This window comes from Nicotiana tabacum, chromosome 8 (genome assembly GCF_000715075.1).
Source record: "Nicotiana tabacum cultivar K326 chromosome 8, ASM71507v2, whole genome shotgun sequence".
Classification (NCBI taxonomy): domain Eukaryota; kingdom Viridiplantae; phylum Streptophyta; class Magnoliopsida; order Solanales; family Solanaceae; genus Nicotiana; species Nicotiana tabacum.
This window is the reverse complement of record NC_134087.1, coordinates 126,486,574-126,509,557: the sequence shown is the minus strand read 5'-3', so window position 1 is coordinate 126,509,557 and position 22,984 is coordinate 126,486,574. Positions and strand designations below refer to the sequence as shown.

The window sequence follows — 22,984 nt, the reverse complement described above, 5'->3', positions numbered from 1 at the left end:
TTCAAAGAGATTCAGAATGCCAGAACTCCCTGAGTATAACGGGACCTTAGATCCCAGCGAACACATCACTGCCTATGCATGCGCAAAGAAAGTCAACAACCCAAAAGATGATGAGATCGAGTTCGTCTTATTGAAGAGGTTCGAGGAAACACCCTCGAAAAGGACCATTATGAGGCGTCATAACCTAGCGCCCAACCTCATAGACCACTTACCATACCGACAGATTCCTCCATAAAGGCACACGCCGATGCCATCGAAGCAATGACGAGAGAGCCCGACACATCTAGGGCCGAACAAAGGGAGAATGAAATGCTACGGGAATTTGCACCTCATTCCTTGATGGAAAGAATGGGATTACCCTTGGTCTCGGACGACCAGGAGATACAAGCCTTCACTCAAAGCCTAAACAAACCAAGCCCGAAGATTTTAGGGCAATTCAAACAAAACCTGATCGGGTACCCAGCCAAGATCTGGTCGGATGCCCGTACTCAGCATCAGTCACAAATTAGGGTCGTGGATGACCATCCGGGAGCCTTCTTAGGTTAGTATACCCAAGCAGGCTCCTAGTAAAGAAACCAATGCCAAACAGAAGGAGGAACCGCCCATGCGCCGCAGATAGGAGGAACGCCCCAAGATGCAATCTACCTCGCAACGATCAGAGAATGGATCGAGGACAATGTCCTTGAGGAATCGTTAATAGAGCCAGATTCAACGGGGATGCATGGCCAGCGCGCCACACCTATTAGAGTACAATTTCAACATCTTTTTACCAAACATCGTATTCACCACAAGCGAAACCAGGGACATCAAATGGCTCAGACCAATTCAGCAGAATCCCTCTCAAGGGAATCACAGCTTGGTGTGTGAACTGTATAACGCGCGCGGCTGTGGAGTCAAAAACGGCCACAGCTCAGGAGGAAAGCAGCTATGCTACTCAATGAAAATCACCGTTGAGAACCGTTGAGCGATTAGGCTCGAGTTCAGTTCCGAGTGAGGAAGGCAGCCAGGAAGAGCGAAGAAAATGAGCTGCGACGTATTGCCACGATAGTGGAGGAGCGATAGCACCCTCTGAGGACCCATAAAAGGGAGAGTAAAATTACTCATCACCAGGGAAAAGCGGATTTGGGGATACGTTCCCGAGGACGCCCTCACATTCAGTAAAAAAGACACCGAGACCTTGTCTCGGCCTCACGTTGAGGCATTGGTAATCTTCTTCCTCATTTGATCCATTTCAAATAAAATATATGCTCATGAATTCAGATGGTTCGATCAACATATCAACATTGTCGGACCAAGGATAATAGGGTAGTTCAGACCGCCGGGTCAAAGCACAACCATCTCTCGAATCTTTGACGAATTCCAAATGATGATCGCTAAGACAAGGAGAAAGACCATTCTCTCAGTACAACATGGCCGGCCCAGACCAGAACACCGAGTTCCATATCATCAAAGGAGACGCAAGGCACAAACGTCTTATTCAGATGATCACGGGCACACCGCCCGAAGACAATGTCTTCCCCACTTCACCAAAAGGATGAAATTCCATGCAAGGGATAGAATTAAAACCATCAGTGGGGAGCAATATGCGGAAAGGGGATATTCCGCATCACATGATGCATTGCCGGCACCAACATCTCCATTCTTGAAAAGAGTCGAAGGGTAAGCGAACCACATCTTCGACAAGCCCGATTAAACACGGCGGAGGGTTGTACTAGAGTCCTCACCCCGAAACAGCAAGAGCATATCAAACCTCGGGACATTGCCTACACATCCCCCAGTAAAGAAAACTACCTCCTTCCTTCATTATTTTTCACTAACCTGTATACAGACACCCGGCTAGGGCATTCGGAAGTGCTAACTCAACCCAAAGATCCCAAGGCCTCGACGGAGCACATCACACTCTTTCCCCTCAACCGGACATCCGCCCGAAAGAGGGTCTCGCCAGCAAGTTCCTTAGTAGTGCAGCGTACCCCCAAGGAGGATCCGACAAGATCGCATGCCTTCTTTTTCAATCAAAATATGAATGGCACCCCCCTTGAAGGCACCGTCTGCTCGGAAGGGCTGGGGAACGACAGATTGAGTTTCAATAGGGAATCGTGTATCAGACCAAACGGTCCAAGGAGCCGCACCTGCGCGGGCCGAGCTCACAACAACGAAACGACATGTATTTACACCAAGCAATAAAAGAATATCTTTCAGTATCTCGTACTCCAAAAAAGGAAGTTTCATCATGCTCATGGCAGGGGTCCCTCCACCAAATGCATCTTGAAATACTCGGAGGCTTAGCGTCAACAATTTGGCACCCGCACGATCCCATGGTCGAAACTCCGGGCTCTTAAGGGCCAAACAAGGCAACTCCGAGCTCACGAATAATGGTCCTCGAGCCTAAGCAAACTATATGACTCGAAGACTGTCGTCAATCGCCGTACACTAAAAAACCCGAGGTTGTAAGACCTCAAGTGGGCAGACTCGGTATAACCAGATCTATTTTACATAGAAACAAAAAATGTAAGACCTCAACAGGCATGAAAAACTGTAAGACCTCAACAGGCATGACAAACTGCAAGACCTCAACAAGCATGACAAACTATAAGACCTCAACAGGCATGAAAATTTTGTAAGACCTTATTACAGGCATAAAACTCAATCCCAAAGTTTAGGCTATACATCGCATTTGTAAGAATCCCGAAAGGGCATACCCTCGGTGTAGACGCCTAAACTATCACTCGCGGATCAAAAATGGCTTCGGCTAAACATATATGACTATGGTAAAAACGGCTTCTCCAGCCAAATTGACGCGCTTCGGGGACGCCCAACTGTCACTAACAAAAATGCAGGCCATTACTTCGAATATAATTCGAAAAGAACCGGTTAAAACATGCTTCCCTCAACAAGCAAACGAGCTTCGACCATGTCAGCTCCAAATCACAAGGCTTCGAGCTACTAAGCTTACGAGCTAAAAACCTTTTGATGTGGTCGAACATCGCCGCTATCGACTTGAAATCGAGGTTCTTCCCGAACCGATGACGGGTTAGGAAAAATTATTTCAAAAAGACCTTAACGAGAGGAAAACAAATAGTACAATATACCCATGGGCAAAAGCGTAAAAGCCATTGTCGCTAGCCAAACGAGCCTCCGGGACACACACTAAAAGGTCACAACGACCAAACAGCGTAAGAGCCACTATTGCCAGCTTGAAAATTGAAAACTTAAGGATTAAAATGATCTCGAGTCGCAACCCGATTCGGATACCGGATCTAAAATAGTTAACTACAAAATGCCCACGGGCAAAAGCGTAAAAGCCATTGTCGCTAGCCAAACGAGCCTCCGGGCCACACACTTAAAAGGTCGCTCCAACCTGAGGTGCAAGAGCCATCGTCATCCACCCATGCAAGCACGAAAAAACTTAAGGGTCAATTAAAGCTCGAGTCGCAACGCGACTCGGAGACTGAACCCAAAATAGTTAAAACACAAATGCCCACGGGCAAGGAGTAAGAACAATCATTATCCGCCCATGCAGGCAGAGGAGATTGAAGGACAATTAAGAATAGTTAAAACACAAATGCCCACGGGCAAGGAGTAAGAACAATCATCATCCGCCCATGCAGACACAGGAGATTGAAGGACAGTTAAGCTCAAGTCAAAGCCTGACTCGGAGACTAGGCCTAAACAACTGGACAAAGCACAAAGGCCCTAATGCAACTCGCGTCAATAATCGCACTTAAGAGCCTCCAGGCTTGTCTAGTGAGCTCCGGATCCACAGGGCTCCCGCCAGACACCGAAACCAGCCCGCCTGGTCGAAAGCAATGCAAAAAGAGATACAAAAGAGATAAAGATTCAAGTTCTCTCTTATTTACATACGCAAAAGGCGCGCTCTCCATCTACAAACATGCTCTGCAAATATCAAATACAAAATGGAAAAGCGGCAAAATCTACGCTCTGCTCCAAAAGGTTACAGCCTACCAACCCTAAATTCGCTCTCCATGACGTCAGTAAGGAGTGACCGAGCATCGCGTTCGTCCGCCCTTACTCGAGCCAACTCCTCCGAGAGAACGAAGCCCCTAGCGCCGATCTCTTCAAGTACCTCTCTTTGGGATCTACAACGAATATATTCCTCGATCCTATTCTCACGAATTGAGGGCCCGCTTCAACTTGGCTTGGGCATCATCAGCGTCCTTCAGATGAATCACCATCTCTTGATCAGCCTTGGTCCGACTTAATGTTGCTTCAGCCCGAGCATCAATTATCTCAGCCCTGACCTTCGAGAAATCGGACTCGAGCTTTGCGATCATATCCACTTGAACTGTAGCATTGTCATGAGCCAAGCGGAGTTAGGCCTCGAAGGTGGGAACCTTGGCCAAAGCGCCCATCTCCTCTAAAGCTTGAGCCTGCACCTGAGCCCTCAGTTCACCACAAACATTCCCGATTCGGTCGGCTTCGCCCTTAAGGTACTCTAATGCCTCCATCTTTTTCTGAAGCTAAGATAGGCAAAGGGATTAATCTTAAGGGTCAAACAAAGCGAAATGCGTACTACGAAAGGTTACCTGCTTCATCAAATAGCTCTCGTAATTCGAGCTCCGATACTCCTCATATCTCTAGTGCATCAACTCAACCTCCTTCTCCTTGCTAAGGAGACTAAGGGACTCACCCTCATCCAGAGCTTTCCGAAGCCTAGCCCCATGACGGAGCAGCTCAGACGTGAGCCTATCAAAGGCCTGCAAAAGAAAAACTCGATAAAGAAAGGAAGACACAAAATATAGAAGGAATACACCGAACTCACCATGAAGTGAAGCCGGCGGACTTCCTCGAAGGCGGAGCACACTCCTGTTGGTCCTGCCCCTTCGGCCCCGGATGAACCAACCTCGGGCGAAGTATATTCACTCGGAGGAACCACCTTTCTGGAACCAAACACTCCGAGAACAGCAGGCTCGGGCGATGTCCTCTCCTCGAAGACACAGGCACGTTGAGCCCCGTTAAAAGCTCCACCGCACTGTGGGTGCAAATCCCATTTATCGCCATCGTCCCTCACCTCGGAGGCGGACGACTCCCTCTCTCCGGAAGAGCACAACCTCTCCCCAAGGAACCGCCCGATACCTGCAACAGCAAAGCCGGTACAAAAGAAAGAGGAAAATGTCATCTTAAATATACGAAGACCAAGGTAGGAGCAGCGTATGCACATACCCTGGTATTTTACTTCCCGTCTGTCACGGGACTCAGCTTGCCACCTACGCTCATCGCAAGTCGAATGAGTCGCCAACTTTCGGACCCAACCGGGTAGATCGAGAACTTTGCCTGACGTCCATGAAGTTGCTGCAAAAAGGAAGGAGACACAATTATTCAACTAGTTTTTGCTATAAGCAAATCTAAGGAAGTACAAGTCACTCCACTCACGTGCGTAATTCCATCCCTTGGGAAATGGCATGAGCTCCACGGGGATAATGTTAGCCGTCCGAACCCGAACGAATCGACTAACCCACTCTTGATCCCCATCTTCCTCATCATCAACAACAAAGGGCGTAGACAAATGACACCGCAAAGTTAACAGGCCTCGGTGATGAAAGGGCCGGTACAGCCTGATGAGGTGGCTAAGCGTGAATTCAAGCCCAGCCTTCTTCGCAAAGAATCTCATCATCAACACCACTCGCCAGAACGACAGATGTATCTGCGCCAAAGTAACCCGATACTTCAAGTAGAAACCAAGCACGACCCTATCAAGGGGGCCTAATGTGAAAGGATATAGGTATACATTCAAGAATCCATCAGCAGAGTCCATAATACTCTCATACGGGGAAAGCACCTGCAGCGTTATCCCCTCGCTCCATCCGCAGTATCTCCTCACCATCTCCAGATGTTCCTCTCTTATCAAAGACACAGTCTTTAGAGTGAACTCCCGCGGATCCTGAACGCTAGGAGTGGAACTTTCCCCTCCCTGTAGGGCCGGCCCCGAAGTAGCTGCCATGGCTATGGTAGAATTGACAGAATAAAGCAAGGACGTGCGCCAACGCTTTTTGCGCCTAAAGAAATGAAGGACCCGATGCCAAGGCGGAGAGATAGCTATCCAAAACAATGAGATCTCCCAAAGAAGCAAAAGCCACCCCATATATGTGGAAAACAACAACGATTCGCCTATCCAAAGTAAGCCCCTGAGGCCATCGGCCTCGGTACAGATCCTGGAGTTGTACCCGACCCCCGAGACCTCTGACAGTAAGCAGTTAGGCTTCAAGGAGCCAACTACATCCTCTCCGGCCCCGAGGTGATGCCCAACCTCGAGGACCTCCATCCAAAAGAAGTCAGGCTTCGGAAAGCCTTCAGCGCCTCCATAGAATTCGAGGCGGTGCCCGATATCGTGGTTTTCCTTTCTAAAAAAGTAAAGTAAGCACTTGAAGCTCCGCCCATGAAGACTCAAGGAGGGCTCAAGGCCTCGCCTAAATATAGGCAACTCCTCGATGGAAGTCTTTCCACTACGCTTTAAAAGGCTATCTACATCAAAGTTCAAAGTAGACCCCAGGTACCCGAAGCTAACCTTCGCTCAGGATACCACTCTCAAAAGCTCCAAAACTCAGCATATTATCTCCGTGCAACTCGAAGGGCCCGACAACCCGAGTCTATCAGATCAATTCAGGCTTGGTCCGAGGTACGTGGATGCGCTCGGAGAAGAGCCATGTCAATCGGCAGAGAATCGGAAAGAACGCTCGCATCCGAGTTAAATATCAGCAGTCAACAATAAAGGAAACATTCGAAAACCTCGAAGCACACAAGAACATGCAATAATAAGGCAAGTATCAAGAACAGGAATCAAGGAAGTATCTTTATATTCATATGTATTCATGTACAGTAGCCCTCGAAAGGTCTTTACATATAATTACAAAAGCCTACAGAATATCTCTACACAAATAATTTTTAAGGGATTTTAGAAGTTTTTCTTTATTTAGTTACATTTCATGCATTTTTAATGTTTTAAAATCATAGAAAAATGATAAAACATGCCACGTTTTAATTTCATGTCATCTTAGGTCCAATTTGCATGTAGGAATTAATTTTATTAAGAAAAATCACAAAAAATGGTCATTTTTATATATTTAGCTTTTAGTCTTTAGAAAGTAATATTTTTATTTAGTTTTAAGTTAATTAGTTATTTTAATAGATAAACAATTTTAATTTTTACAAATTAGATTAATTTAGGATTTATTTAGATTTTAAATTCAAAGAAAAAGAAAAATAAAAAAATAAATTTTAATTTAGTCTTCCTAGCCTAAAGTTAATTAGCCCAAGCTCATACCCATTCCCCATTTGACCTGACCTAATTGCTGCACCTAACTCCCAAGGGGAGAATAGACCTAGACCTAACGCCTAAGACCCCTAAGACATCAGATCCGTCGTTTCATAGAGACCCCACCCCCTGTATTTCATCTTCTTCGAACCCCACACCCCTGAAACCAACGACCCCTTTCTCCTTCAGCACACCCAGAGACACAAATCCAATTCTTGGTCTAAATTCGGGTCCTTAGTTGAATAAAAGTCGATCAAGACTACTCCAGCTCAAGCATTTTCTGAATCCTAGAAAAAGGATACAAAATTTGCATGTTTCGAGTTTGTGGGTGTCTTCTTTCAGCTCTATATTGAGTACCCAAAATGAATATGTATGGTAGGGATCCATGAGGCCTATATTTCAAAAGAAAAATCCAGCAAATATATTCTTAATCTGAGTTTTAGTTTTCATATTTGATTGAGAAGTTCAAACAAAGATACATCTTCTGTTTTTCCCTTTTTAGTTCGAAATTTTGTTTTCAAATTATGGGATTCGATCAAGTTTGAAGGTGTTCGAGTTCGTCGCCGTCGAGATCCGGAATCATCGTTTCTTCTCTTTGCACAAATGACAAAAATGTTGGATAGTATAGAGCGTTCGCTCGATTTCTGTCTGTGTACTACTGGAAATTTCATCAATTGAAAGTTCGATTTTCAGTTGTCATAATTGCTGAAGTTTTATTAATTGGAAAGCAATTTCAGATCTGAAAAGGAGATGATCTTCCGAAAATCTGGTCCTTCAAAGGAAATTGTTGTTGTTTTTCTGCTATACCGATTCGCTGTGCATATAAATTTGCTTACATGTACAAAGACATGGACATCTCTGTTGTTGCTGGAATTGAAGCTAGAGGGTCCATGTTTGGTCCATCTGTAGCTCTAGCCATTGGTGCAAAGTTTGTTCCTTTACGCAAGCCAAAAAAATTATCAGGTAAGGTAATTGCAGAATCAAATGAACTGGAGTATGGGAAAGATTGTTTGGAGATGCATGTTGGAGCTGTACAGCAAGGGGACAAAGCAGTCATACTTGACAATTTGGTAGCTACCGGTGGAACGCTCTCTGCTGCAATTAAACTTCTAGAATGGATGGAGGCTAAAGTGGTTGAATGTGGTTGCGTTATCGGAGTGCCAGAGGTCAAGGGTCAAAGCAGGCTAAAGGGAAAGCCTCTCTATATTCTTGTGGAATCGCAGGAACTAGAAGATTTTTTGTGAGGTACGCCTTGTCATTTTCTTCATAGATTCAGTTTAAGAAACAGATTATAGTTCCTAGCTATATTGTAATTTGCATAGAAACACTTGAATTTGTTTTTCTTGCTCCCCTTGTTCTTTTCGCTTTGTGTTGTCTACCTATTTTGATTCTTATTTTGACTGGCTAGTTCTTTACTATTAATAAGAGAATATGATCAAAAATCATTTTTCATTGACTAATTTATTGAAGTTAAACTATGAGGAAGCTTAATACCATCTAGTGTAGAAAATACTTTGGATATTTTGTAGTTTGCTTTAGGCGCGAGTTATAATAAATCATCGTGACTATGGGTACGACTCTCGTGGCATAGTCTCGATACGTAATCCCCAGTTCAGATGTACATTTCATGTGACCCGATCATAACAACTTCGAATACTAATAAAATAAACATGTCGTGAATCGCGGGTGCATTTCATGTAGCGTGGTTTGCAGTGTGTTCCAAAACAGCAAGTGTACGGCAATCGTAACTTGTTCAAGAAATAAATTCCATAAATCCTAAAAAACGATTTTAAATAAATAAAAGCAGTTATAAAGTTAAAATGCACAATAAGTGTAAAACATGTAGTAAATCAGATAATTGGGCCAATTTTAATAGTTAAGCGACCGTGCTAGAACCACGGAACCCGGGAATGCCTAACACCATTTCCCGGGTTAACAGAATTCCTTATTTAGAATTTCTAGTTCGCATGCTTTTAAAATAAAGTCGAATTTTCCTCGATTTGGGATTTTAAAATAAACCGGTGACTTGAGAGACTAAATAAACTATTCCAAGTCCTACTCTGAAAAATTAAATTAAATAATTCCATTTCGATTAATGTAATTTTAATTGGAAAAACTCCCTTATATACCCCCTCGAGTGGTAAAAAGGAGGTGTGACAGCTCTGGCGACTCTGCAGGGCAAAAGAACCCAGAACTTTTGGTTCAGGGTTCAAGAATTCGAGCTTAGAATAACTGTTATACTTAGATTTATTTATTATCTGATTTTTATATGTTTGAGCCTAATGTGCTAAATGCCGCTTTTTACCGCTTTGATATTGTGGAACTGTATAAAAATTGTTATGAAACCCTCTTCTCTCTGAGTCTTCTAAATCATCTAGGAAGTGTGCACATTGTGTGACTTCTTTTCTGTTAGAGTCGTATCCCAATTTTAGAACGAGGTTCGGACATGTTGCAAAGCCGGTTAAATTTTCTTTATTCCTGGTACGCTGCCCCCCTCGGCTCGAGCTATCCGCTGGGGTAAGGCAGGTCTAGAACAAATACACCCAGATTTTTAAACCTAGAATAACATAGCCTAATGCCGGATCCTTAGTAGGAACGCTTGTTTGCATCATGTACATTTGACTTTGGAGACTCAACACATGGGTTGGGTCCGTCTAGGACAGGTGTACCCAAATTAAAAAAGACCATCCTGATGCATCTTACGTGCTACTTGCGTATCTGTTTGCTTCGGCTTGCACGTTGACCATCTTCTAAAATAGGGAAAAAAAAGAGTGGGGCAGGTATTTAAAAATCCTGAAACTCTTTTGAAATTCTGGAGAAAAAGGACAAAAAGAAAGGTCATTTCAAAATGAGACCAAAATCTCAAGTGTCATGTTTCCTTGTTACGTCAAAACTGACCGAACTGCGCGGGTCTGATTCTTACCGGATGTGAGATACGTATGCAAACCTCATCGGTTCAGACCCCAATTTTCAAAAATCCAAAAATATTTTCCTTTAGTTCCTTTTTTTAAAATCTTTCCTTAGAAAATTCAAAAAAAAAAAATTAAACTCAAAAAATAGTTTCCTTCTTTCTGAAGTCTTTCATACGAAAAAAAGGAAATAAAAAAAATCAAAATTCAAAATAGGGGTCTCCTTTATTTTGAAGTATTCTTTTCCTTCTTTAAAAATCTTCCTTTTGTAAATGTCATAAAAATTAAAAAAATTTAAAGTCCAAAAATATTTTCGTTTTTCTTTAGAAGTACTTTTGTAGATTAAAAAAAAACTCAGAAATCCAATTATTTTCTTAAAAGTCCTTCTTTCAAAAATTAAGAGGCAACATCCTAAATAAAAAAAATATTTTCTTTATTCTTTAGAAAAAAAGAAAACAAATGAAAATTCAAACAAAAAAATATTTTCTTTTTTACTTTTAAAATTCCCAAAGTTCAAATCAAAAGCAAATGAATTTTTAGAAGTCTTTCTTTCAAAAATAATAAAAAAACCAAATCAAAATCAAAAAATAAAATAAAATATTTCCTTTCTCTTTTAAAGCATTTTTTTCAAAATTTCCAAAAGAAATAAACAAAAAAAAAGAAGAAGAAAATCGAAAAAAAAAATGTATTCCTTTGGTCTTAAAGCTTTCATGGTCTGAGTTTTATAAAAATAAACAAAAAAATAAAAAAGAGTTAACTTATTTACTCCATTCTCAATCTCCCCGAACTACGCAAGATCTGATTCATGCGGCATCATAATACGTAGGCAATCCCCATCGGATTCGATCATAGTTATAGAATAAACTGAGGAAAAAATAAACCAAAAAAAAAGAAAGAGAAAGAAAAATTGAGTGAAAAAAAGAAAAGAAAAGAGTGAAAAAAGAAAGAAAAAAAGAGAGATAAAAAATAAAAGAGGGACAAAAACAAAAAAGAAAAGCAAAAGAAAAGAGAATGCCAAAAAATAGAAGAGCGGCAGAGACGAAAAAAATAAATAAATAAAATAAATAAATCAAGAGTGATTAAAGAGAGGTAGAAATAAAAGAAAAGAGGTACATACTGAAAGGGTTACGTAAGGCCGGGATGAAACATGCAACCGTTCAAACACATGGTAGAAGCGTTTAACTGTTAGGTGCATTGCATCCCCAACGTGTGATTTCCTATATGTTAAATGTCTCAAAACTAACGAGATTGTGGTGTGAGCAAATTAGCCAGATTCTGTTCAGGTGGTTGGTTTTGTTGGTATGCGGTGATGAACGCTCAACCTTGCACGCGGCCATAACATTATACACAAAATCGAGCTCCACCTCCCAGAAATGCCCATCCTTACCAAGATCCGTATAATCCCTAACCAAATCCCCGATACAATTCTCTCCCAAGAGAGCCTTTCGAAAGCAATAAGTTTACCCATATTGATAAATCATACTCGGGCTTGTTCCAAAAGCTAGTTAGGCGAGGTCTGCTGCAGCCAGAGGCCCAAAACCGGCCAATAGTCGGAATGATTTGTGAAGATGAAGAATTTGATCCGGCACTGAAGTCCATTGCAGCCATTGCCGAGACAGAAGAAAAGCCTAAAAAATGGTCGCTAAGCCTGAAAGTTCCCTATCAGACGGGAATCTCGGTAGCCAGTCTTGCTATCCTTTCTGCGTCCGGATTATCTCAGGGTGTGGTCCGGATGTTCTACTTTATTGTCTTACTTTTCGATGTTAACCCTTCTATCTTTTAAAATTCAAAAAAGAAAAAAATTAAACTCAAAAAATAATTCCCTTCTTTCTGAAGTCTTTCATATGAAAAATGGAAATAAAAAAATCAAAATCCAAAATACGGGTCTCCTTTATTTTTTAAGTATTTTTTTCCTTCTTTAAAAGTCTTCCTTTTGTAAATGTCATAAAATTTAAAAAATTTAAAGTCCAAAATTATTTTCGTTTTTCCTTAGAAGTACTTTTGTAAATTAAAAAAAAACTCAGATATCTAAATATTTTCTTAAAAGTCCCTCTTTCAAAAATTAAGAGGCAACATCCTAAATAAAAAAAATAAAATAATATTTTCTTAATTCTTTAGAAAAAGAGAAAACAAATAAAAATTCAAACAAAAAAATATTTTCTTCTTACTTTTAAAATTCCCAAAGTTCAAACAAAAAGCAAATGAATTTTAGAAGTCTTTTTTTTGAAAAATAATAAAAAAAATTAAATCAAAATCAAAAAATAAAATAAAATATTTTCTTTCTTCTTTAAAAGCATTTTTTTTCGAAAATTCCAAAAGAAATAAACAAAAAGAAGAAGAAGAAAATCGAAAAAAAATGTTTTTCTTTGGTCCGAGTTTTATAAAAATAAACAAAAAATAAAAAAGAGTTAGCTTATCTACTCATTTCTCAATAACTACGCAAGATCTGATTCATGCGGCGTCATGTACGTAGGCAATCCCCATCGGATTCGATCATAGTTATATAATAAACTGAGGAAAAAATAAACCAAAAAAAAGAAAGAAAGAAAGAAAAATTGAGTGAAAAAAAAGAAAAGAAAAGAGTGAAAAAAAAGAAAAAAGGAGAGTGATAAAAAATAAAAGAGTGACAAAAACAAAAAAGAAAAGAAAAAGAATAGAGAATGCCAACAAATAAAAGAGCGACAGAGAAGAAAATAAATAAAATAAATCAGGAGTGATTAAAGAGAAATAGAAATAAAAGAAAAGAGGTACATACTGAAAGGGTTACTTAAGGCCGGGATGAACCATACAACCGTTCAAACACATGGTAGAAGCGTTTAACTGTTAGGTGCATTACATTCCCAACGTGCGATTTCCTATATGTTAAATGTCTCAAAACTAACGAGGTTGTGGTGTGAGCAAATTAGCCAGGTTCTAATCAGGTGGTTGGTTTTGTTGGTATGGGGTGATGAACGCGCAACCTTGCACGCGGCCATAACATTATACACAAAATCGAGCTCCGCCTCCCAGAAATGCCCATCCTTACCAAGCTCCGTATAATGCCCAACCAAATGATCCTCGATACAATCCTCTCCCAAGAGAGCCTTTCGAAAGGAATAAGTTTACCCATATTGATAAATCATACTCGGGCTTGTTCCAAAAGCTAGTTAGGCGAGGTCTGCTGCAGCCAGAGGCCCAAAACCGGCCAAAACCCGAGTCCCCCTTCGCACCGAGCTGATGCTAGATATGAATACCATTTTGGAGCAGTGGGTCACAGTATAGAGGACCGTTGGACCTTCAAATGGGCAATTGAAGATTTGATTGAAGCTGAATAGATTCGTTTTTCGGGACGAAGAGGCTCCTGATGTGGCAAACAACTCGTTGCCTGCTCACAACACCGGACCAATAGTCGGAATGATTTGTGAAGATGAAGAATTTGATCCGGCACTGAAGTCCATTGCAGCCATTGTCGAGACAGAAGAAAAGCCTAAAAAACGGACGCTAAGCCTGAATGTTCCCTATCAGACGGGAATCTCGGTAGCCAGTCTTGCTATCCTTTCTGCGTCCGGATTATCTCAGGGTGTGGTCCGGATGTTCTACTTTATTGTCTTACTTTTCGATGTTAACCCTTCTATCTTTTAAAATTCAAAAAAAAAAAAATCATCAAAATCAAAAAATAAAATAAAATTTAGCAATGTCTCTTTTCTTAATCTTGTCGTTTTTCTTATTCTCCTTTCAGTTCTGTTAAATGCAGATTTCAATAACATGACATGCTTGCGGACTTCATGCCCAGATCCCAAAACGCTGTCAGTCTTCGAAATAATGAATCAAGAGTCAAAATGCAAAGAAGATTAAGTTTGAGGAAATAAAACAAAGAGTTGGAACAGTTGAAGGAAATTGGCTCCAATTTGGAAAGGTCCATACATTACAACAAGAGTACTGCCAAAAGAGAGCGTTGTATTTGGGACACATCAAAGGAAACGTCCCTGAAACAACTATCAACGTAAATGTAGTCAAAGGTACTATATTGGATCCTCTATATAGTATTAATGTTCTCCGTTTGGGATGAAGAAGGCTTTTATTCTCACTACCCAAACACTATCAACCCTTTGCAAACCCTTTGAGCCGGTTACTTTTCTTTGATTACTCTCTTTGGAAACTGAAACTGTTATTAAAAATAAAAAATAAATTGAATAAAATGAAATGAAAAAAAAATAGAGAAAAAGGAAAGGAAAAACAAAACAAAACAGAAAAACAAAAGAAAACCAAAAACAAAGTTCCCTGAACTACGTTCGACTTGATTCCAAAAGGATACGTATGCAGCCTTTCTCTGGGGTTCAGTCACACCAAAATAAAAATTCAAATTTCCCTACAAGTTTCAACTGGGGCAGAAGTTATAATGGTTCGGCGATGATTTCGCCTGAATGGCTCCAAAGTTGTAACTCAATCCAAAATCTTTTTACCCAAAACCCTGTTCAAGTCTTTCTGATCAATCGGGAAAGAGGTTCAAAATGGGAGGATACAGTTACTTGGATCCGATACAACAAAATGCGAGAAATAAAATGAGAGAGTCTTATTGGTGAAAATCCACACGGGCACCGTAAGACGATGGTAAGCAGAAAAACTAAAAATGAGAGTCTTGTTAGTGAAAACTCGCAAAAAGCACTATAGGCGATGGTGAGAAAAGAAATGAGAGAGGTCAGCTCGTGAAAACCCGCAAAGGGCGCCCCTGACCGAAAAGAGGATCCTCACAGCCATAGGCATCGACAGAGTCCTGGCAAGGTTTTTCGATTTTAAGGCAAAAGTTGTTATGAATTTCTGAGAGTCGGACGGTTTACACAGATCAGGTATCCAGTCCAAAAGGCATGCCATGTTCATTGAAATCTGCATGTACTCCAGATAAGTCCTTTCCTTTCCCCGAAAGGGACAATTCTTGTTTTAAACTCATTCTCCATTCCATTGTTTTTTTTTTGAATCCCTTTCGGTCTAACTCTGTTCCGAAACTAAGACAAAGAAAGGTTGGCAAGACTGATTTACAGGGCTTCCGTTTGACACGAGCTAATGTGAAAAAAGGCACCCAGCCTCGTCAAGGGCGTCAAGTCGACCTCGACTGGCCATGGTGGTCGATGTTTCGAAATCAAAACTTTTGGAAGGAGAAAATAAAATTGAAGTGCCTATAAAGGCAAATGAAGTTGAAGAGGTCGAGTCCCACGTGGCTAACCGTCACGACAAAAGGTTTGAAAAGCTAAGGTGTCCCAAATGCTCTGAAATTGAAGTTGGAAGAAAGAAGCCAGAAATGAAAGGCCTGCGAAGGCGAAATAAAGTTGGAAAAGGTTAAGTCCCACGCGACTAGCCGTTGCAGCAAAGCTTGAGGAGCCAAAAAGTTCCCCAATACTTCGAAGAAAAAGAAAAAAAAGAAAAAAAGAAGAGAAAAAAAAGAAGAAAAAAAGAAGAGAAAAAAAACAAGTCAGAAGGGTAAGGCCTATAGAGGCAAAATAAAGTTGAAAAGGTTGAGTTCCACCGACCAACCGTCATGGCGAAGTCTAGAAAAACCAGAGGTTCTCTAGGGCCTGAAATGAAATCGGTCCTCAGGGAACGAACAGTTGCAGTTGAGATCTTCATCAAAGAAGCCGGGCCGAGATCAAGTGATTGAAACAATCAAGGCCACAAAACCAACCACCGCTACTAACTAACAATTGTTCTTTGTTTGAAAACATGAAACAGGTGCAATCCGAAGCAACCTTGCAAGAAGCAAGTGCAACCAAAGAGAAACTGCGCAAGGGCTAGAACTAGATTTGCACCAATAATCAATCCAAAAAGGAAGTCTCCTCAGAATTCTTTCCTGTATTTTTACTTATTTTCTAAAAAAAATTAAATGAAAAAGAAGAAGAAAAATTCAAAAACCGAGGTAGCCTAGGGTTTTCAATCTCTAGCTACATTTTTCCAACATAGGGTCCCATTCCCTAGTCGCTGCCAGCATAACCTGGTAGTCTTTTCTAGTATAAGGTCCCAATCCCTAGTTGATCCTCGGCATAACCCGTGAATCTCCCCGGCATAATCCGAGGACCTTTTTTTTTCTTTTCCGGTATAACCCGATGACTTTCCCAGCATAACCCGTGGACCTCCGCGGCATAACCCGAGGACCATTTTTCTTTTCCGACATAACCCGATGACTTTCCCGGCATAACCCGTAGACCTCCCCGGCATAACCCGAGAACTTTTTTTTTCTTTTCCGGCATAACTCGATGATTTTTCCGGCATAACCTGTGGACCTCCCCGGCATAACCCGAGGACCTTTTTTCTTTTCCGGCATAACCCGATGACTTCCCGGTATAACCTGTGGACCTCCCCGGCATAACCCAAGGACCTTTTTTTCGTTTCCGGCATAACCAGATGACTTTTCCGGCATAACCCGTGGACCTCCCCGGCATAACCCGAGGATCCTTTTTCTTTTCTGGCATAACCCGATGACTTTCCCGGCATAACCCGTGGACCTCCCCGGCATAACCCGTGAACCTTTTTCTTTTCCGGCATAACCCGATGACCTTCCCCGGCATAACCTCCCCAGCATAACCCAAGGACCTTTTTTCTTTTCCGGCATTACCCAATGACTTTCCCGGCATAACCCGTGGACCTCCCCGGCATAAACCGAGGACCTTTTTCTTTTTCAGCGTAACCCGATGACCTTTCCCGGCATAACCCGTGGACCTCCCGGGCATAATTCGAGGACCTTTTTCTGGCATAACCCGTGGACCTCCCCGACATAACCTGATGACCTTTTTCTTTTCCGGCATAATCCGATGAATTTCCCGGCATAACCCGTGGACCTCACCGGCATAACCCGAGGACCTTTTTCTTTTCCGGCATAACGCGATGACTTTCCCAGCATAACCCGTGGACCTCTCCGGAATAACCCGAGAGCCTTTTTCCGGCATAATCCGATGACTTTCCCGGCATAACCCGAGGACCTTTTTCTTTTCCGACATAACCCGATGATTTTCCCGACATAATCCGTGGACATCCCTGGCATAACCCGAGGACCTTTTCCGGCATAACCCGAGGACCTTTCTGGCATAACCCGTTCATTTTTCCAGCATAACCTGACAATCTTTCAAACTTAGGGCTTCCGATCCCCATTTGGTTTCATTTTAGACATAGAGTTTTCACTCCTTAATCTCTTTTCCTCAAGGATACACAATCCTGATTTTATTGCTTTCATGAAATTTTTCTAGTGAAAACTAGGGCAGAAACATTTTCTTCGTTTGTTTGTTTTGGTGTCTGAACATATTTTTTACCATGAGGCACGAGGTTTGAGATGACCAAAAGAAGAAGTCTCAATCCAAATAAAAGAAAAGAAAAACAAGAAAAGAAGTTGAACTCTAAGTGCAGAAGCGGATAAAAGATGCAGATTGCTCAAGATATGATTGAAGTCACAAGCTTTGCATGTCCCGCCTTGATCCGAAAAGCTGAAGAAAAATGAACCAGCGTTCACAGCTAACGAGCATCAAGATTCAGATCAGAGTCTGCAGAAAGAACCAGCCAAAACTCAAGATCAAGCTTCAGAAGATTTATAGATAGGAATCTTGTAACTCGTAGCTGATAGGTTTAGTTAGTCTTTTTCATTTTGATTTTGATGTAATAACAGGACTGCGGACTGGAGCCTCGACGGAACCTCACTCGACTATCGAACTCATCACTCCATCATCCTTCCAGAACTACACCGACCTGATTCCTTTATAGCCAAGGATATGTAGGCAACCTCCGAAGCAAGGTTCGGTCAAACTTTTTCAAAATTGCTCAGTTTATCTTTGCCCGAAAACTCTTCATGTTTCCGATCAAAGAGGGGCAGCTGTGAGCACCTAATTTTTGCCTTACATGAAAATAACTCCTAAAAATAGATTAAAAATAACTTTTAAGGGAGTTTAGAAGTTTTTCTTTATTTAGTTGCATTTCATGCATTTTTAATTTTTTAAAATCATAGAAAAATGATAAAAATGTTACGTTTTAATTTCAAGTCATCTTAGGTCTAATTTGCATGTAGGAATTAATTTTATTAAGAAAAATCACAAAAAATATCATTTTTATATATTTAGCTTTTAGTCTTTAGAAAGTAGTATTTTTATTTAGTTTTAAGTTAATTAGTTATTTTAATAGATAAACAATTTTAATTTTTACAAATTAGATTGATTAGGATTAATTTAGGACTTTATTAGATTTTTAAATCAAAGAAAATAAAAATGAAAACAAAAAGATTTTGATTTAGTCTTCCTACCCCAAAGTTAATTAGCCCAAATTCATGACCCAAATCCCTTCAAGCCCAAAACATTAAGCCCATACCCATTCCCAATTTGACCTAACCTAATTCCTACCCCTATAAAATAACGCTAACTCCTAAAATCAAGGGGAGAATAGAACTAGACCTAACGCCTAAGACCCCCAAGACATCAGATCCGCCGTTTCATAGGAGACCCCACCCCCTGTGTTTCATCTTCTTCAAACCCCACACCCCTGAATCCAGTGACCCCTTTCTCCTTCAGCACACCCAGAGACACAGATACAATTCTTGGTCTAAATTCGGGTCCTTAGTTGAATAAAAGTTGATCAAGACTACTCCAGCTCGAGCATTTTCTGAATCTTAGAAAAAGGATACAAAATTTGCATGTTTTGAGTTTGTGGGTGTCTTCTTTCAGCTCTATATTGAGTACCCAAAATGAGTATGTATGGTAGGGATCCATGAGGCCTAGATTTCAAAAGAAAAATCCAGCAAATATATTCTTAATCTGAGTTTTAGTTTTCACATTTGATTGAGAAGTTCAAACAAAGATACATCTTCTGTTTTTCCCTTTTTTGTTCGAAATTTTGTTTTCAAATTATGGGATTCGCTCGAGTTTGAAGGTGTTCGAGTTCGTCGCCGTCGAGATCCGGAATCATCGTTTCTTCTCTTTGTACACATGACAAAAATGTTGGATATTATAGATCGTTCGCTCGATTTTTGTCCGTGTACTACTGGAAATTTCATCAATTGAAAGTTCGATTTTCAGTTGTCATAATTGCTGAAGTTTTATTAATTGGAAAGCAATTTCAGATCTAAAAAGGAGATGATCTTCCGAAAATCTGGGCCTTCAAAGGAAATTGTTGTTGTTTTTCTGCTATACCAATTGGCTGTGCATATAAATTTGCTTACAGGTACAAAGACATAGACATCTCTGTTGTTGCTGGAATTGAAGCTAGAGGGTCCATGTTTGGTCCACCTGTAGCTCTAGCCATTGGTGCAAAGTTTGTTCCTTTACGCAAAGCCAAGAAAATTGTCAGGTAAGGTAATTGCAGAATCATATGAACTGGAGTATGGGAAAGATTGTTTGGAGATGCATGTTGGAGCTGTACAGAAAGTAGTCATATTTGACGATTTGGTAGCTACTGGTGGAACGCTCTCTGCTGCAATTAAACTTCTAGAACGGATGGAGGCTGAAGTGGTTGAATGTGGTTGCGTTATCGGAGTGCTAGAGGTCAAGGGTCAAATCAAGCTAAATGGAAAGCCTCTCTATATTCTTGTGGAATCGCGGGAACTAGAAGATTTTTTGATGAGGTACACCTTGTCATTTTCTTCATAGATTCAGTTTAAGAAACATATTATAGTTCCTAGCTATATTGTAATTTGCATAGAAGCACTTGAATTTGGTTTTCTTGCTCCCCTTGTTCTTTTCGCTATGTTGTCTGCCTATTTTGATTCTTATTTTGACAGGCTAGTTCTTTACTATTAATAAGAGAATATGATCAAAAATCATTTTTCATTGACTGATTTATTGAAGTTAACTATGAGGAAGCTTAATACCAACTAGTATAGAAAACATTTTGAATATCTCGTAGTTTGCTTTAGGCGCGTGTTATAATAAATCATCGTGACTATGTGTACGACTCCCGTGGCATAGTCTCGATACGTATTCCCCAATTCAGATGTGCATTTCATGTGAACCGATCATAACAACTTCGAATACTAATAAAATAAACATATCGTGAATCGCGGGTGCATTTCATGTAGCGTGGTTTGCGGTGTGTTCCAAAACGTCAAGTGTATGACAATCGTAACTTATTCAAGAATTAAATTCCATAAATCCTAAAAAATGGTTTTAAATAAATAAAAGCGGTTATAAAGTTAAAATACACAATAGGTTTAAAACGTGTAGTAAATCAGATAATTAGGCCAATTTTAATAGTTAAGCGACCGTGCTAGAACCACAGAACCCGGGAATGTCAAACACCTTCTCACGGGTTAACAGAATTTCTTACTTAGAATTTCTGGTTCGCAAGCTTTTAAAATAAAGTCGAATTTTCCTCGATTTGGGATTTTAAAATAAACCGGCGACTTGGGACACCAAATAAACTATTCTAAGTGGCGACTCTGAAAATTTAAATAAAATAAACTCCATTTTGATTAATGTCACTTTAATTGGAAAAACTCCCTTATATACCCTCTTGAGTGGTAAAACGGATGTGTGACATGTACAACAACCCTCGAAGGGTCCTTACATACAATTACAAAAGCCTACAGAAGATCTCTACACAAAAACAGAGGAACGGAAGGATGTACATGTGATGAAACCCAAGAATCCGGTCCATCCCCGAAGGTCCATCTCCGGTATCAGCATCCTCGAGCGCCGCCCCCTCAAGCTCGCATCCTCGAGGGCAATTCCTTCAGCGGCCATCTCCTCTAGGTTCCCAGCTCAACTCCGCGGAAGGGCCACGCCGAGGGAAAAGATGAAGAAGAGGAAAAGGAGGGGATACAGAGGAGGCAGAGAAAGGAGACATAGCCTGCTAAAGCCAAAGGTTGAAGATTCGGCGGGCCCCAGCCTCGACAGCCGATAGTGCCATTTTATCCCTTGGGAAGGGAAAACCCAAGGGATGAAGTGCCACACCAGGCCTAGGTAGGAGAATGAGTAGCGGTGCATAGTCCGAATGACAGTCTACAAAAGGGGAGAGCCGATTCCCCATCTATCATCATCTCGGGCCAACGACAACAGCAACAACAGACGTAACAGCAACCACAATAGCGACAGGAAGGCATGGTTGTGCTCGACAAAGGGAAGCTCCGGCAAGAGGCCGCAGCACAGCCTACGGGAGCTCTGCGAAACGACCTTGAGGCAACAAGGCCTAAACATAATGCTCAAGGGTAGAGTAAGATGATAAGAATAAATGGGCAAATGAACAGATGAAGGTACTTGGATAGAAAAATAACGCCAAAACACCCCCATTTATAGGGGGTAACAACACGGTCATCGAGGCTTTGGAAGATTGATCGGCGGACGCAATTACTGCGTTCTTGAAGAATCGAATCGACGGCGGTACACTCATCTTGGAGAATGGGAATCGACAGTGCATTGAATGATGTCAAATACACAAGCCCATGGGACACCCCGATTGCCGCAAAAGCTCGTGCCACAGGTTGCATCATTGGCATGACGTCACCGTGAGAAGCTCATGGATTTAGGTGTTAGAATCATTTCCCATTGCTTCGTTCTAGGAAATGCGGAGACTATCTGTATGCGGCGAATCAGAGGACTTAATTTCTCGCTATCAAGCCACTTCAGAAGAATACCTCGAGACCCCGAGGACGTGGAGTTGCGACCGAGTCCCCTCCCTCGGGGCTCATCGAGGCCCGACTCAAGGAAGACAAAGGTCGAGGCTTGATCAGAAGGGGAAGTTCCCAAGGCACACGGCTAATTCTGACAGAGACAACCTACCCAGAGCCTATGCCGAGCCGTCATATCTAGCTATCCCATCTCCATGCTTTACTATTAATATATACTGTACTATAACCGGATTCCCCTCCTATATAAGGGGAACCCACACTACTTTGTAAAGGGCTGATGTTGCTCCAACTATTCTCCACAAGATTAATAATATCTCTCTCTCTCTTTCTTCTCTCTAATTCACTCGTTCTTACTAGCTCGAGGCCACTCTTAGCATTTATTACCTTCATATCTGTTCTTCATTTATTGTTTGATATTAGCCATAAAGAGCCTTGTTTAGTCATATCTTAACTGTTATTCCATTCCCGATTACCCCCGATACCTCGAGATCGAGCCAAATATCGACCCCGAGGCTCCTTTATCGACCAGTCCGAAGCTCGGGCAGCGAGTCTCCTGGTTTGATTACTGCCCCGTTTTAGCTTGTATCTCTTTGTTAAACTTCATACTCTTAGCATCAACTGCTCTATCAACTAGCATAAAAATAGATCACGTATTTTTAGAATCTCATTTACAAATTTCATTGTTGTTACCATTTTCACGGTAAACACTCCCCCTCTTAAAACATACGTTCGTTCTCGAACGAGTATAGAGACATATCTAAATTGCTGAAAAGGCGAGGATAATGGCTACGCATATCATGATCGGTCTCCCAAGTCGCCTCCTCGACTAGTTGACCCCTCTATTGAACCTTCACTGAAGCAATGTTCTTTGATCTTAACTTCTAGACCTGCATGTCCAATATAGCCACCTGCTACTCAACATAAGTCAAATCATTGTCCAACTAGACTGAGCTAGAATCTAATAAATGGGATGGATCGCCATAATACTTGCAGAGCATGGAAACACAAAACACCAGGTGGACTGCCGATAATCTGGGTGGTAATGCAAGATTGTAGGACACCTCCCCCACTCTCTCAAGAATCTCAAAAGGACCAATATACCTAGGGCTTAACTTTCTCTTCTTCCCGAACCTCATCACATCATTTATGGGTGTAACCCGATGGAAAACCCTCTCTCCCACCATAAAGACTACATCACGAACCTTTCGATCAGCATAACTCTTCTGCCTGGACTGCACT

The 22,984-nt window shown here is 41.3% G+C and overlaps 1 long non-coding RNA gene across 1 annotated transcript; it reads left to right on the top strand.

Annotated features, from left to right (window-relative positions):
- The first annotated feature begins 7,306 nt into the window (after nucleotides 1-7,306).
- LOC107826914 (uncharacterized) lies at nucleotides 7,307-19,946 on the top strand. The gene is made up of 2 exons (XR_012694210.1): nucleotides 7,307-8,515; nucleotides 19,345-19,946. It is a non-coding gene; the product is annotated as an uncharacterized LOC107826914 (long non-coding RNA).
- The last annotated feature ends 3,038 nt before the right edge of the window (nucleotides 19,947-22,984 follow it).